The sequence below is a fragment of the Amia ocellicauda genome, chromosome 2 (assembly GCF_036373705.1).
Source record: "Amia ocellicauda isolate fAmiCal2 chromosome 2, fAmiCal2.hap1, whole genome shotgun sequence".
Taxonomy (NCBI): domain Eukaryota; kingdom Metazoa; phylum Chordata; class Actinopteri; order Amiiformes; family Amiidae; genus Amia; species Amia ocellicauda.
The window spans coordinates 54,975,180-54,993,158 of NC_089851.1; the positions used below are offsets into that span (position 1 = coordinate 54,975,180).

Here is a 17,979-nt window from a genome sequence, read left to right on the forward strand (position 1 = left end):
GGCATTGCTGTAAAAGAGCGATCGACTTGCAGAGCTTCCGTAGTGTTCTTAGTTTTTTTTTTTTTAACTCCAAAGATCAGTAACAGTATGGAAATGCACATATGGTATATTTATACTTTTAAGACAGATCAATAACCCTTCCTAAAGGAGAATGACTGTTCACTCTCCCCTTTCCCAGAGAGATCTACCACTTTCTAAACACAAGGAATGGCCTGTAATATTTACTCTTACTGCTTAATATATATACACTCACGTAAAGGATTATTAGGAACACCTGTTCAATTTCTCATTAATGCAATTATCTAACCAACCAATCACATGGCAGTTGCTTCAATGCATTTAGGGGTGTGGTCCTGGTCAAGACAATCTCCTGAACTCCAAACTGAATGTCTGAATGGGAAAGAAATGTGATTTAAGCCATTTTGAGCGTGGCATGGTTGTTGGTGCCAGACGGGCCGGTCTGAGTATTTCACAATCTGCTCAGTTACTGGGATTTTCATGCACAACCATTTCTAGGGTTTACAAAGAATGGTGTGAAAAGGGAAAAACATCCAGTATGCGGCAGTCCTGTGGGCGAAAATGCCTTGTTGATGCTAGAGGTCAGAGGAGAATGGGCCGACTGATTCAAGCTGATAGAAGAGCAACTTTGACTGAAATAACCACTCATTACAACCGAGGTATGCAGCAAAGCATTTGTGAAGCCACAACACATACAACCTTGAGGCGGATGGGCTACAACAGCAAAAGACCCCACCGGGTACCACTCATCTCCACTACAAATAGGAAAAAGAGGCTACAATTTGCACAAGCTCACCAAAATTGGACAGTTGAAGACTGGAAAAATTTTGCCTGGTCTGATGAGTCTCGATTTCTGTTGAGACGTTCAGATGGTAGAGTCAGAATTTGGCGTAAACAGAATGAGAACATGGATCCATCATGCCTTGTTACCACTGTGCAGGCTGGTGGTGGTGGTGTAATGGTGTGGGGGATGTTTTCTTGGCACACTTTAGGCCCCTTAGTGCCAATTGGGCATCGTTTAAATGCCACGGCCTACCTGAGCATTGTTTCTGACCATGTCCATCCCTTTATGACCACCATGTACCCATCCTCTGATGGCTACTTCCAGCAGGATAATGCACCATGTCACAAAGGTCGAATCATTTCAAATCGGTTTCTTGAACATGACAATGAGTTCACTGTACTAAACTGGCCCCCCACAGTCACCAGATCTCAACCCAATAGAGCATCTTTGGGATGTGGTGGAACGGGAGCTTCGTGCCCTGGATGTGCATCCCACAAATCTCCATCAACTGCAAGATGCTATCCTATCAATATGGGCCAACATTTCTGAAGAATGCTTTCAGCACCTTGTTGAATCAATGCCACATAGAATTAAGGCAGTTCTGAAGGCAAAAGGGGGTCAAACACAGTATTAGTATGGTGTTCCTAATAATCCTTTAGGTGAGTGTAAAGGGTAGCGCACGGCATCTCTCAGTTAAAGAACTTTAGAAACTGCGCCTGCCCGCCTGTACCCATCTGATCAGTGGAGTGAATACAGCTGGACAATTGACTAAGTCGACTGCAATACGAAAGTGTTCAGTCATTTAAATAGCTATTGAGTCTTAAGAAACTTGACCCTTGGAAACAAACAGGGCCTTGCTTTCCACAAAGACTTTGTCTTCAAGTAACTACGGTGGAAACCCTCCTTGCAAAGAAGATCCTGTGCACATTCTTGGAGCCTTCAAACCAGTGGAAAATCAGTTTGGAAAAGACTCTACTATCGCGAAACCCCAACTTCCAGGTGCATCGACTGAGTGGAAGTTCTTGGACAAAGCCGAACCGGACTGCCTTTGTTCCAAACCACACGGACCTCGTGCCGTGTGCTGTTATCTGAGCCCGAAGGCAGAGAGGCCTCTCTGCGACGAAGTTCAGATAAGTTTAACAGTTTGGAGTTTATTATTCATGACATTTGAGAAATCAATTAGATATGTTATTCTGTGAGTCATAAACTAGTATTTTCTTAAATATAAATGAGTGCTGTATTAAACTGTTTTGTTTGACAATTTTAGAAATCAGAATCTGTCAACGCCGAGAAATATATTCTCATTCCTGTTTAATTGTTTAGTCTGAAATTGACACAAGTTAATAGACACTAGATTATAGGTGGCCCTGCCTATCCTTAATCATTGAACAGTAATCAATTAGGGAGAATTGTGGTAACAAGAAATGATAGAATCTTTCTCGGCACCCAAATATAAATGAGACTGATATATATATAACGAGAAGTTATTTGACTTAAATACTAACCTGCATAGTTATTTGATGTTCGACTAACAATACTAATGAGACTCACCTTCGTCTTACTAACCGGTATTGTAGTCAATGTATTTATAACCTTTTTTGTTTAACGATTTGTGTGTTATCATATGCCATTCCATGGTCTTTGATTTGGTCAAGGAAGTGATTTGTCTTTGATTTGTTGATCTAGAGTTGAATTTTTATTAGTTTTTCCCTTTTTGTATAATTAGTGTAGTGCTACATTTAGTCTTTGTTTTTAATAAATTTGACAATTTATATCTTTGGAATTGGTGTCTGCGTCCAATTATTACAGAAATTGAGTTCTACAAGATTCCAGGATCCGTGATAAGGTGATACTATACATTCACTTCTTTAATTGAAATTTATAAGTGTACCTTACGCTACATCAAGTTAAGTAGTGGTTTCTGTTAAATGTTATCTTGTGAGATTATTTATTTATTTTATTTTGTATAACGAAACAAAAATTAAGATTGTTCAGTACACAATCATTCTGCAATCATCAGGGCAGTACTGCACACTTCTGTGTTTTGCCTTTCCCATTCAAACCAGGCTGGACTAGAAGGAGAATTTAAAGACTGCCTGCAAGCCACTTGTGAAAATGAGAGTACCAAGGCATCAAAACCCTCAAAAAGAAGACACTGTCTAAGAATCGGGGAGAGCCATGATTCAAGCTGATCTGTACTAAAGTGTTTCCTTTTGTTCCTCAGGCTTGGGACAAAGGCAGAGCACTGGCAGAGCCTCTTCTCTCAGTTCTGCAGCAGGATGGCTAATGAAGAGGACGAAATCGCTCACAAGCTCCTGGGAGAGAAGTTTCAGGTCAGGGTCTGTGTTCAGGGCTTCAGAGATTCTTAAGAAGTCGCACCACACCAAATTTCCTCCAGGATGCAGAAGGTACTCAGTGTAGTTATAGATGCCTGTATCCTGGACTAATGGAATTGAAAGGCATCTTCTGATCTGGATGCTCGTAGCGTAATAAGAACTTCAAAGAGCGACTTCTTTTGTAATAATCCTGTTTCTAGTATCAATTCCTTTGCCTTTCCAATGGGAACATAACCCACAGGAAACACTACTATTCACAAACTGCCACTCATCTTCAAGTACTCTGAATAAAACAGCACTGCCTGAGGAGTCTAACGGTGATGTGCAGAAGGTGTGGACGGCTGGTTGTGAATTGCTGCTTTTTTATGTCGGCTTTGTCACGGTCTCCCCTGTTTCTACCTTAGTTCACCACCAGAGGTCTCCCTCTCCCGAATACTAGTTTAGTGCTTCTCCTTTCCTTTATCCAGTCAAACCAGTCTTTCCACATTCTTCCCTACCAGGTGCACCTGTTCTGTCCTCCTCTCCTATCATTGGTCAATCCTTCATTCACCTTGTTCAATCCCTCTCTCCTTCACAGTACTTAAACCCCTCTGTTTCCTAGATTAATCGTGAAGTCTTGCATTCTCTCCTGGATCATTTCTAAGCCTTGTTTCGTGAGTGCCTTCCTGTGTATTTTTTGACATTTTGCTTCCTTCTCTCGTTTACCCCTGTCGGATCTCCCTACTAGCCTGTTCGCTTGATCGTTTGACCTGGACTGTCCCTGTTTATGCTCTCTCGTTTTGCCCTTATTGGATTATCTGCTTCAACTCTAAAAGCCTGCACTTGGATCCTTTCCTTTGGTCCTAGAGGACGTCACAGGCTTGCTGATATTAAGTTTGGCTTTGGGTTGACCAGATATCACCCTGCAATCAAAATTTTCCCAGACAAAAACAAGAACAAACATCTGCACAAAAGTGGTAGGCATCCTTCAATGACTTGCAGGGTTACAAAGTGAGCCTGTGTTCCTTGTGTGGTTTCAGCACAGGCACAAACTGAATGTACGGTGTAGCTGTGGTCCCTGGAATAATATAACCTGGACCTAACCCTAATCCTAACCTTAACCATCTCTGTAATGTTGTTTCGGGAGTAATGGCCACAGAGCAAAATCAGGTCATGCATTTTGCTTGCAGGTCAAAGTCAGACCATGACAGACCTGTCTGACCTGTTTTCATTTGTAAAATGATATTACATGCAAGATTCTATTCAATTTCTGTCCTGTGCCTGCCTTCATGCTTGCTTCCTCTGGGATCAGTTTAAGGCTAAGATGTTGAGTCTCAGGAGCTTAAGACAATGGCTGTGGTTAATGTAGGTCGGGTGTCACCTATATTTCTCTGTGTCGGGTTTTAGGGGCAACTGACATTGTTGTGGAACCAGTTCACTACAGCACTTTACGACGAGTGTCTGAGCAAGGTGAGTGTGTCCTGGAAATGCCATTTAATATCGCTGGGGGTTGCATTCCAGACATAGAAGAGCCCAGTTCTTGGCAAGCATGTCTGGGAATTGAAAGTGTCTAATAATCGCATTCACTGTTGCTGTTAATGGTCTTGCAACTCAAAACTTGCAGAATCCAGCCTTGTCAGCTTTGTAAATATCTTTTCTTGTTGTTGTTACTTTAATCGTAATTCTTTAATGAGAGCATTTTATCATTTGACAGGAACTGACATACTCCAACACTCTCTTGATAAGGAGGCATTTATAACATCTCACATTGTCAACTGCATTTCTTTATATACATCTATTTCCTTGCTATGCCTTATTAGCAAACTTATGCTTCGGCTTCTTCAGAACAAAGCTAGAATACTCCCCTGTTCCTCAGCTAACTATGACAGAGGAATAGCCATGTTTTTAAAGCTACAATTACATACTATCCTCACAATATGGTTTAAAAATCTCTAAGATCTCAAAATACACTTTGCTTGCTTATTTTTTAGCTTGTTCTTAAATCACTGGAGCCTGTGGCCCATAGTGGTTGTTCGCCCTCTCTGTGGAGCTTCATTTTAACTGGCAGTAGGAAACCTGAAACTCTGGTTGCTTTGAAGTTCAAGTTCTCTGTCCCTGCTTTGAACATGCTCTTATATAACTGGGTTGTTACCAAAGCTTATCAACACCTCTTCTTCAAGGCACAGAATTTTGTCTCCTAGCCTTGTTCAAAGTAGACAGAATAGGATGGTGGTTGGAGCTGTGTGCTGTCCAAAATGGTTCTTCTGGGAGTGTCATGTTTAGCCAAGGCCTTTTGTTTATAAAACTATACTATACATTTCAGACCGGTCACAACTACATTATGGTTTGACCTGACCAATGTATTACTTCTAGTCTGTACGATAGGTGTAAGAAAGTCTATACAAGAGATTTATACAAGAACCCTGCATGATTTGAAGAACATGTGAATCCAAGAACCTCACCAAAGTTTTTTCCAAGTGCCAACAACATTGCTTGTAAGTCTGTAGCCTGTTTAGGTTGTCCCTCAAATATATAGTCTTTGTTTACCCTGCCTTGTTGTGCACATTTCAGCTAAGAATCTACACACTGCATCGACAGCCAATGGCTTGAACAGAGGTCTGCTCGTTTCTTCCCCCATGGAGTCATCTCAAAGGCTGCTCAGCCTTTTGGCTTTTGCTCCCACCTCATGTTTTTTTGTGAATTCTCTTGTCTAGGCAACCACAGCTGCCTGCCCAATGCCGAGGCCTCATTCCCTGACAACAACTACCTGTTGCACATGACTGCCCTCTCTGATATCGCCCCTGGGGAGGTAAAGCCATCAGAATAATTGTGTGTGCGCGTGTATGTGGGGCAGTTCATAGTCTGTATATAAACAAGTATACGTCTGTGTGTGTCAATGCTTTTGTAAGGACCTGCAGGCACAGCTAGATTGATGTGCTGTTCTATAATTTCTCCTAGTATAGAAAAATAAGTTCAAAGTGTAATAATTGGGGGTTTTCAGGAAATCTCCATCAGCTACCTAGATTGCTGTCAAAGAGACTGGAGTAGGCACAGCCGCCACAAGATTCTCAGGTACATAGAGAGCCCAGAGACCGAGACTGAAGCCCCATTTACAGTGTCTGCTGCTACTTCACTGAAAGGCATTAGTGTCGAGGCACAGTTGGACTTTGTTTTTGGAAGCACAGTAAAGTCTAACACAGTGAAGTGTTAAGGATTTCTCTCTAACCCACTGTTGTTCTCTTTTGTTGTCAGGGAGAACTACCTGATTGCCTGCTCCTGTCCCAAGTGTCTCTCCCAGGCTGGATGTGACCTCTGAGGAAGAGGAGGAGGAAGGCAAAGGGGAGGGCGAGACGGAGGGTGACGACCTGGAGGATGAGATGACAGACGTGTGACGGGCTGGTCGGCACACCAGCGCACACCACTGAAACGGCACCGAGTTGATGTTAGAACAGTGGAGGACAGCAGTGCCGGCAGTGGGTCGGCTCTTCGCATCCACAGAGCACACACGGGCTCGCTCCACCTGCCTCATCCCTGACTGTCCTCTACAGCCTCTCACCGAATAAAACATTCATTAAAACTAGAACACATTTCACATCAGATTTTTTTTTTAACTGTCGAATTTCTGTCCCTGTTATGTTTCTGCATATGAGATTCCAAAGAAAGAAGACCACTTTTTAAACGGATTTAAAATAAATAACACTCATTCATGGCATTTATTATTATTATTATTATTATTGTATTAACTTTCCACTCCTGGTGCTTTCAGGAAGTGTTCTTCAGTGGGCATGACACAAGTTAGAAATGATGCATTTCTCAAAAATGTTTGTCTACCTACCTTTGACTTCAGTTACAACTTGAATGCATGACATGAAAATTTATCCTGCAAGTTGTATGCCAATAGTTTTTTTTATTATGTTTTCTTTATAGATTCTAGGTAAGTCAAGTGCTCTTGTCCCAAACAAAGTCCAGTCTATTAACATCTTATCAAGACTTACTTGCAGAGCATTTTCTATTAGACTGCTATTGTGTAAGCTAACCAGAATAATTCCTAAACTCCCTGTTACATTTCAGTCCAGTACTATATGCAGATTGTTTAACAAATGTCTTGGCACTGTGTTCAACTTAATGACTATTAGATCTGTCTATCATTTCAATAGTTACAGGCAATAACTAAATAGCTGTTACTTTAAGAGACTGGGACCATTCACAGTGTAAATATGCCAGCTGTTCATAGGACTGCCTGCAGTATCTATCATTGCCAGTAACTCTTGACATAAAACAATTACTGTTTTACAAGTTGCATCCTCACAAGCTGAGAGTTATGTAGTGCAGCAGTATGAATAGCACAGATGTCATATTTACTGGGGATATGAAGGCAGCTTTGTTTTCACGACACTAGGTGGCATTGCTGTAAAAGAGCGATCGACTTGCAGAGCTTCCGTAGTGTTCTTAGTTTTTTTTAAATTTAACTCCAAAGATCAGTAACAGTATGGAAATGCACATATGGTATATTTATACTTTTAAGACAGATCAATAACCCTTCCTAAAGGAGAATGACTGTTCACTCTCCCCTTTCCCAGAGAGATCTACCACTTTCTAAACACAAGGAATGGCCTGTAATATTTACTCTTAATGCTTAATATATATACACTCACGTAAAGGATTATTAGGAACACCTGTTCAATTTCTCATTAATGCAATTATCTAACCAACCAATCACATGGCAGTTGCTTCAATGCATTTAGGGGTGTGGTCCTGGTCAAGACAATCTCCTGAACTCCAAACTGAATGTCTGAATGGGAAAGAAAGGTGATTTAAGCAATTTTGAGCGTGGCATGGTTGTTGGTGCCAGACAGGCTGGTCTGAGTATTTCACAATCTGCTCAGTTACTGGGATTTTCATGCACAACCATTTCTAGGGTTTACAAAGAATGGTGTGAAAAGGGAAAAACATCCAGTATGCGGCAGTCCTGTGGGCGAAAGTGCCTTGTTGATGCTAGAGGTCAGAGGAGAATGGGCCGACTGATTCAAGCTGATAGAAGAGCAACTTTGACTGAAATAACCACTCATTACAACCGAGGTATGCAGCAAAGCATCTGTGAAGCCACAACACGTACAACCTTGAGGCGGATGGGCTACAACAGCAGAAGATCCCACCGGGTACCACTCATCTCCACTACAAATAGGAGAAAGAGGCTACAATTTGCACAAGCTCACCAAAATTGGACAGTTGAAGACTGGAAAAATGTTGCCTGGTCTGATGAGTCTCGATTTCTGTTGAGACATTCAGATGGTAGAGTCAGAATTTGGCGTAAACAGAATGAGAACATGGATCCATCATGCCTTGTTACCACTGTGCAGGCTGGTGGTGGTGGTGTAATGGTGTGGGGGATGTTTTCTTGGCACACTTTAGGCCCCTTAGTGCCAATTGGGCATCGTTTAAATGCCACGGCCTACCTGAGCATTGTTTCTGACCATGTCCATCCCTTTATGACCACCATGTACCCATCCTCTGATGGCTACTTCCAGCAGGATAATGCACCATGTCACAAAGGTCGAATCATTTCAAATTGGTTTCTTGAACATGACAATGAGTTCACTGTACTAAACTGGCCCCCACAGTCACCAGATCTCAACCCAATAGAGCATCTTTGGGATGTGGTGGAACGGGAGCTTCGTGCCCTGGATGTGCATCCCACAAATCTGCATCAACTGCAAGATGCTATCCTATCAATATGGGCCAACATTTCTAAAGAATGCTTTCAGCACCTTGTTGAATCAATGCCACGTAGAATTAAGGCAGTTCTGAAGGCGAAAGGGGGTCAAACACAGTATTAGTATGGTGTTCCTAATAATCCTTTAGGTGAGTGTATATACACACTTTTTTTCTTATTAAGATGCCAGCTACCATTTTCCTAAATGGGATGTATAATCAAAGACCTATAACCAGACAGGTCATTCAAATACCCTTCATTCTTCCTCAGAGTGCATGCATGTCATTCAACCCAAATCAGAAACATCCATTCCTCGTAGGATAACGGTAGTTTGTGATCCTCGCGTGGCAGTCCTCGCTTCGTATGTTGGGAATGTTTCCACTCGCATGCAGACACAAGTGCGGAGTTAAATAAGTACACCATACTGTTTCGCACTTGCAAAATTAGTGTTCCCCTGTAATTAGATTGCATGGTGGATAGTGAGTACCAGTATTTTTAAGCCTGAATTAATAAGTTCTAAACAGGTAATATTTTGACAGTGATTCTAGGTGTTACACAGTTAAAGATTTAAAAACTACCAGGCTGACTCTCCTGACAGTTTGTCCTGTTATGTATGTGTGGAATATGGTAAGGATATGAAATCTAATTATCACAAACTTATGGTCCTATCACACATAGATTCAACTGGATGTGTTTTGCTTGTAATGTTTGACTAATGGTGGGTTCTCTGGGGAACCCAGACTTGTGGCTGCGTTGTAGTTGTGCATGTCTGATAGGTACAAGATACAGAGTGTTTTCAGCTCTTTGGTCTTAAAATGTCCTGTAAAATAGCCACTTTGGTACCACAATCCTCTGTGGAGTCTTGATCTGAATCTTGAGGGAAATTCAGTCACCCGAATCCTTAATCCAAGTTTTAAAAGACTTTATTGATTAATAAACTATCATGAGGTTGTGCGTTTTCATATTACATACAGGTTAGCATGGGAAATGTTCCAAGTGATTCTTTTGTAAATCAGTTAGGTTCCAAAATGTTTGAGCAATAGCCCACTAATGTCATTTGGTAATCTCCAATAAATCTGTTTCCCTCTGACCAATCACTCACTCACTCGCTCGCTGAAGACCTGGCTTAACCAACGGCAGAGTGTCTGGAGATAAATCCTGATGGAGAACGCTAGAATATCATTTAGTTGTCACCAGGGGCAGATAGACAGATGTCCCTCCCCAACAGGCACTCAAGTTATAGCTTTTCTATAGTGAGAAAAACAAAGCAAAATTACTTTTCAGACTTGTGCTGGTATGTAGCCTATAGTATTGATTTTGTTTGTAGCTCTTAAACATATGCACATAACTATAAGGCACCTCGACAGACTGATAATGACACGCATCACTTCAATCCTTCAGTATTCCTCCCAGCAATAAACAAAGACAATATATATTGAATGGATATTCAAGAACTTAAATCCATCTTAAACTATTACGTAAACACCTCCAGTCCAGGAAAATGTATTTCTTCCCATTCTATAGGGCAGGATCGCAACCTTCGATTTAAGAAGAGCAGTATCTGTATAGATAGGATTTGAAGCACATAACAGACACACACGTACAGATGCATAAATACAGATCTGTGTAAGTACATATGTATGTGTTATATTTCCGTTTCTACAGAAAACAAACATCTGAAGAGTTAAACATACTTTCAGGGAAGAGAAGATCTCAATTCCTCAATCTTATGCCAGCAAGACTGAAGAGACACTCATTAATACTTATATGTTATATGGGCTATTCAGTTGATTTATGAACAATAAGCTATTCTGGATTCATATTAATTTGGGGCTCTTAGTGGTCATCTTTTATCTGATCAACAACATATGTTGAATAGAATATCTTCCAAATTCATTGGAAGTAAAAGAAAAAATGAAGTATAGTTCCTGTGGTATGCTCTAAGAATTGATGTCAATTTGTGACCAGTATTTAGAGGAGGTACGCACGCCCAAGGGCTCTCTGGCCCGCAGAGAGTTGACGGTTGGCCCAAAAGTGAATCTGGGTTAAACTGGCACAACAGTAAAATGTCCATATTGGGCACCCTGTTGGCCTGGGACAGCCAGAGTTCACTTTACGCCACCACCATGGCCACCAATGAGCCGAAGCACGGGAGCTCGACCACAAGGTCTGTTGTGAGATGGTCCAGGAGGGTGTGGGTCACAAGGTGGGCGCAAAAATGCCAGGAGGGAGGGTCCTCAGGATGTGCATGATGTGTGCTTTATAGCTCACAGATCTGGAGAGGAGTATCCACAATTGTGATTTGCAAAACAGAGATTGAGTTACTGTATGTCACAGTAGTGTGGAAGAACAATCATCTTCAATCAGGTTGGAACGTTAGTTGCAATGCCTTTAATACACGCAGCGTGGAGAGGAACAGTGAATCAAGAAGATCCCAAAGTCGCTCTGCCTTCATTTTAACAGTCAGAGCTTTTATACACAAACATCAAAGAGCTGGTTAAAAAGTTAGCTAAGCAGAATATATATCATTATAGGACAGAGTTCATAGGTCAACACATGGATTAGGGAGCAGGCACTTAAATCATACTGTTTGACATTGTCTCCAAGATTCTCACTGTAAATAACAAACAGAAATCAAGCTACCTTCTGGCCTGACCTTCTAGCTTGACCTTATCTTTCTTAAGTATACAAGAGAGATAAACAGGTATTAGAGAAAGAATTTCTAACTTTCCTTCCACACTCCCCCCATTTTGTCCTATGATGAGACCCTGGAGTTGTAAACCTTAACCTCAGGGGGAATAGTGGACATCATTCAGTGTAATAAGGTTATATTCATAAGATCCATTATATCACTGTGTTCTTGCAGCATTTCCACATACATTATTTTAGCAGACTCCTTTATTTCAACAGGAGTATGGCTTTTCTGCATTTCTCTAGCAGTGCAAGCACAGCAACACTTGATCAGTCCAAAACAAATATAGAGAAGAATGAGTATGCCAAGGATAAAAAGCAGACTTTGGGCTATGATAGCACCAATACTTCCGAGGGAGCCACTTATCCAGCTCCCAAGAGACCACTCCGAGGTCTGGTGGATTTTAGTTACATCTTTACAAATGTGATCCGTAAGATCATGAATCTGTTCAGTAAACTTAGTAAAGGCAGATGCATTAACAGTATTGTAAATACTCATATCTATTCTATAATGTTTCCATATAGCACAGTTATCTTCCACAGTCAAGGGAACTGGGATCATGGGAATGCCTCCCTCAGTGTTATGGGGCACATGTGAACACACCCAGCACCTTGACAGATTCAAGTCTTTTGTAAACTGATAAGACAGTTGGAGGTAGGCGTTTCCTCTGGTCAGGTAGCTGTCTCGTCGCTGTCAAATCCTCAGTTGTATTTTATCAGTGTATATGTTAGTGTTTGTGGTGTCGATATGCAAAAGGGGAGAGGTTACTAGCACATCACCTGGTATTTGTGGACTCATGCGTCCTGCCGCTCCTTTTGGGCCACTGCTCTGGCCATGTGCCGTTAGCTGGAGGGTGATGCTGATGTCAGCTTCTTCTGGACGGGTTTCCTCAGTCAGTGATGATCCTGTCAACTTGGAGGTGAAGGCGCCCTTTTCCAAGGCTGCTATGGCGCAGATGATGGTCCCGCAGGCGATGAGGAAGAGGATCCAGGCGAAGGCAAGCATCCCTCTGTTCTCCACCAGGGTTGTGCTGATCACCTCGATTGGCAAGTTTGCAGTGGGAGGAGTGGATCCATGTCGTCTTTCCTTGGCACTTCACAGCTGTGTGGGTGGTCAGGAGCACCTGGTAGGGCCCTGTCCACCTGGGCTGTTGGGAGGACTTTCTCTTGTGTGCTTTAATATACACATAGTCACCTTGCACCTTGCACCTTGCAATCCTGCTGGGATGGTTCAGTCTGGGCGGCTTTCACCTGTGAATGGACAGCTTCGAATGCACGTGTTAGTCCCATACAAAAAGACAACATAGCATCATCCATCAAGTGAATGTCCATTTCCCTTACAGACAATGGAGGAGTGATGGAGAGTCTCATAAGTCATCCCATAATAATCTCACACGGAGAAAGGCCCTGTTTTTTTCAATTTGCTGACGATCTCATTGTCATTAGGACTATAGGAAGGGCATCTGGACATTTGAGTCCTGTTTGTTTGCATATTTTAACCAGCTTATTCTTTAACATTCCATTTTGTTTCTCCACTGCTCCAGCTGACTGAGCCTGATGGGGCAGTGAAAATGTTGTTTACCTCGCAGGGCTTTGCATAGTTCCTGCACTATCGTCCCAGTGAAGTGAGTGTTCCTATCGCTGGAAATTTCCCTGGAATGCGAAATCTACATATAACATCCCTTAACAGTATTTTTGCTACTGTTACTACTTCAGCCTTCCTATGGGATAGGCTTCAACCCATTTAGAACACCTATACATTATTACAAGTATATATTCATATCCACAACATTTAAGCTTTTGAACACAGTCTATTTGCATATTGCAGGATTATGAGCTTGATAAATGTGGCAAGTTCTACAATATTGCTAAGCTGTTACTATAAAACCTGGGGCAAACCAATTTAAAAGACTGATGCACACATCCCCCCTTGGCCAACACCATGCGCCAGATGGGCAAACCAGGGAAAGAGTGCCTGTGAGGCAACCAATGAATTAGTAAACGTTTGAGCTCTCTTATGGAAGGTGCAGTGGCCAGTTGCAATTTCCTGGAGCTTTTACAGTGCATCTCAAATTATATTTCATCCAGCCCCAGGTCATAAAAGTCAAACCCTAGTTACTACCTACGTAACACATACATTTTGTTCCTACTAAGAGAATACAAAAGTCAGCAAAACATTATTTTTTACAAATTCAGTTTGAAAACTGTATTGTACATATATTTGTTGCGTTTTGATTTATAAACATTGTACATTGTACAAATCTTAAGAGAGGCAATGGACTGATTCTGACTTCATGGCTTTCATTCTATTCATTTGAATAATGTGACATCTCCACTAATAGTACATTATAAATTAAAATATCAATACAAGAATATATGCTACTGCGGACATCATCTGAGCTGTTTCACAATATATTGTAGATTCCTATAATCTGGAAAACCTTTAATTTCAGTATTTGAACTTATTTCAGTCAACCATCACTTCAGCGTTGTGGACCTCAACATCGGTCTGTTCAAGATGCCGTAAGGCTGTCTTTAAAGCCGGGCCCTCGGCCTACTGTGTCTCAATGAGAAAACCAGCGTCTTCTCCATATGCACCTCTGCCACTATGGGTCAAACATCGGTTCCTTCAGGACACGATTCATAATCTGCCATGTGGAATAAATCAGTCATCTGAAGACACAATGTGTGGGTCACACAACATCAGAGATCCTCCTTATAAAAGGCATCTCTATCACATTAGTTGACATTCGCACAATCTGTAAGGTTTCTAGTAAAGGGACAATTCAAAATAATAATAATCTTGATTCCAATTGATCTCATTTATCAAATTATTTACGTACAGCACTCAGCTGTCGTCAGCAGCATCATATCTCCTGTGTTTACTGAATCAGCTTTACTTCCTAGTGTAGATACTCTTTTGTGTGGAGTTGTCAAAACAATGTGCTTATTTTTGTCCTTTTATCTAACTTAAATACCTGAGACCATTACAATAATTATTACAGCAGTTCCTTCAACACCATAGTTAATAGTAGTTGTGTAAATGATGGCAGTTATTACTCTTTGTTTCTCAATACCTTTTTCCCAATAAACCATAATTTAAAATTATGTACATAGTTTAATTAGGAACAACTCCTATTATTCCTATTTTCATTATTATTCGTTTTATGCGGTTGTCATCTAGTATGTGACGTATTCGTCTGTATCAACATCAATATTATTATCATTATTAATACAAGCAGTGTAAATTACCAGTCATTACACTCTTCCTCTGTTTGTAGTAAGTTATGAACCCTTACACGTACTTACAGTCTCTGCCTTCTCTCTCTCTCTCTCTCTCCCTCTCTCTCTCACAGTCATCTCAGGCTGCTTGTCTGCTCAGGCGAACAGGGGGAGCAGTGTCATGGCACTTGCCCCCTGCCCCCCTCTTCCTAATTGATAGGGTATTTCTGTTTGTGAAAGGACAAACAGTTTTATAACTTGCCATGACTATGTTTCATTAAATTAGTTATGTTACATCTTTTAATCTTTGGAAAATAAGCTTTTTCATTGATCTCAATAATGATGTCCAGGTACTTCAGGAAAACACATTTTCAAAAAATGTGTCCAGTCAATTATTTCCCCAACTAAGAACCTGCGTGGGCACTAAGACTGTCCGCCTGCGCGGCTCATGTCTTTATTGTGTCAGCTTTCTCCTATTGAAGTCCAGTCTACACCGGTACAGGTTCAGAAGAACTGTTCCCGAACCAGATTGAACTGATCAATAGTTAATTTCTTACCTACACATTGTATTTGGGATCTATTTCTAGGGATTTAAAAACTCTTCATTGTGGAACTCATAGCTACCAAATTACCACGTCTTTAATTTCCTGGAGTATCTGGTTATCTATTTATCAATATCTAAGAAACCTTCACCGAATGTTTGCGGTTGCCTCGGATTCCCATTTCTAAATTTGGCTCTAATTCCATTTCTAACATGTTAGTTTAAACTTCTGTATTCGTAAGACCTATTTAAATAAATTAATTTTGTATTATTATTTCTGTTTGCAATAGCATTCTGTGTACAGTTAAATGCTTACTTTTCTTGTAGGTCTGTTATTACAACATATTTAACTGGTGTTTTTTAGCTATCATTCTGTAACTATTTGTGACTTATGACTCTCAGTCATATTCTGGACTATACAGTAAATGAAAATGACATGACATACGGACATTTACCTTGTGCAAACTGTAAACGTACAAACATACAAAGAGATATATATTAATTTATATCCAAAGTAATGTTTTGTTGTTTTTAATTCTCTTCGGGGCATTCGACTTAGGTTAGATTGAATTATGGCTTTTGTCTTTTCTTTCTTTTCTCTAACAAATGTTTTAAGATAGCTAGCTTTGGTTTCTCATTTCTTAATGTACATTAATCATTCCACATCAGTAGAATGGGGGGCGCCATAGGCATTTCCAGATATTTTATGGCATGTTACGTCACTTGTTTATTATACCTACGTCATATCCGGACGGAAGTGTACACCCATAGCGCCCTAACCACCCACGATGACCCTGATGACCCCGATGACCTCCCTTATCCAACTGTCCTTCTCTCGCCCCTAGCCCCCCTCCCTCCACCCACACTGCTTAGTTCTGCTGGCCTTTGTTCTTGCCGGAGAGTGTGAATGTTCAGAGTGTGAATGTTTCAGGTCCTGGGGGTTTGTGACCCCCCCCCCCCCCCCCCCCTATTAAGTTAGAATAGCTCCATTGTTTCAGTAATAGTTATCTATCTATCTATCTCTCTCTCTCTTTATCTTGTAGTGAATTCATTCTTTTTTTAGTTAAACACCTTCTAGTAAAGGCCTTCTAACTGTCTTAAAAGTTCATAAGATTTAAACTTAAGATATTGTTCAATTTCTTAACAGTCCCTTATCCTGGCTTACAAATGTTACGATATACCACATTATTTTCTTACATTCTTAATCTTTAGAACGCCTTAAATTACTCTAGCCTTCTAAGTAAAGTGCTTAGGGGGAAAGTTTTTTAAAATTTATTTTAGCTCTTTCTCGCTCTCCCTCTCTCTCTCTCTCTCTCTCTCTCTCTCACGAAACGCATAACGTGAAGTCTGAGATTAAAATGAATGCTCAGGGTTTTGGTGGTGGGTACGGAGCCGCAGGGGCCACTCTCTTCTAAGAGGGCGGGTTATCGTGACGTAGTGAAGAGACGGTATACATCGCCCCCCGATCAATGTTTAAAGACAATGTCTTACCCGAAAGCTATGGATGTCGACAGGCTCTACACCCCTCTCCAATCCCGGGATCTACCTTGGTTCTATTCACCCGATTTTGTATACATGCCTGAAACCTCTGACTGCGGCCAACCTCCGGGACCTCAACACCCGATTCCGCAAGACAAAACAGGACGCTTTGCGATAGACATCGAAGCTAGTCTCTGGGATGTACAGGCTCAGGAGGTCCTGAACGGTTCTGCGTTTGCTGCACTGTCTATCGCGGACTCGTCTCAGGAAGGGGGCATTCCAGCGGCTGTAGAAACAACCCACAGCCAACCAAGCGACCCAATGAGCAGCGAACCGCCTCAGGGGCATGATGAAGACGATGGCTTTATGCCCGGTGTGCGGGTCGATGTAAGCAGAATTGTTAAAAGCACCCTGGTATATATTCTGCCGGTTCTCATCGACCAAACCCTGAAATCAGTCTGTCAGGGTTGTGAAGTGAATCACCCCAGCCAGTTGAGGCACAGCTGTCTGTTTGACCCAGATGCCTATTATTTCCGATACTATTTCGATGTGATTTACAGAAGACTGAACAAACCATGGCTGAAGCTGGCACTAATCAAGGCGATATCTTACTCCCACCTGCGGGCCTCTTCCGGGCAAGTCCAGAAAATCATAGATGAGATTTTGCTGGAGTTGAAAAATGAGAAGTATATAAATGAGAAACTGAGCTGTTCAATGACCTGGATGAGCCGAGTAGAAAAACCGCCAGGAAGCTAAAAGAGTATTTCTTCCATAAAGAACTGAGGGACCTGGAAGATGGGAAATGTTCTGGACTGCTTCTGCAACTGGATCTGCCATCAACGCTCGGTGGATAGCCTGAGAGCTCTATTACACCATGTGCTTGACAAAAAAGTAGCCAATGCGAGCCTTTTCTCTACAGATTTAACCATAGATAATGACCAACTTTCAAACCTGGAAAATTTCATGGCCGCCGTAACAGAGACTGGGGGATACGAAAACTGGAGTGAGATGGTCGAGGGCGCCCAGAAGGATGTTAGTCCTTTTCATCATCATCTGTATGAATTTTTACTGATCATGTTTAACAAACCTTTGTTTACTTTTAAAATAGCCCATATTGTTGTTTTATTTGTGTATGTAATCGATGTGTGTGATAAAAAAACATGTCGTTGTCGATATAGAACAAGTAACCAATCATCTGATTTATTTTTGTTTGGAC

General features: G+C 41.4%; 1 long non-coding RNA gene across 5 annotated transcripts; it reads left to right on the plus strand.

Moving 5' to 3' along the window:
- Nucleotides 1–3,534: 3,534 nt before the first annotated feature.
- LOC136711513 (uncharacterized) lies at nucleotides 3,535–6,829 on the plus strand. 5 transcript variants are annotated; one of them, XR_010804732.1, is made up of 4 exons: nucleotides 3,535–4,094; nucleotides 4,525–4,587; nucleotides 5,832–5,926; nucleotides 6,370–6,829. It is a non-coding gene; the product is annotated as an uncharacterized LOC136711513 (long non-coding RNA). The 5 variants fall into 5 exon arrangements; XR_010804734.1 differs by having other exon boundaries at nucleotides 3,535–3,791; XR_010804735.1 differs by lacking the exon at nucleotides 4,525–4,587 and having other exon boundaries at nucleotides 3,540–3,791.
- Nucleotides 6,830–17,979: the final 11,150 nt, after the last annotated feature.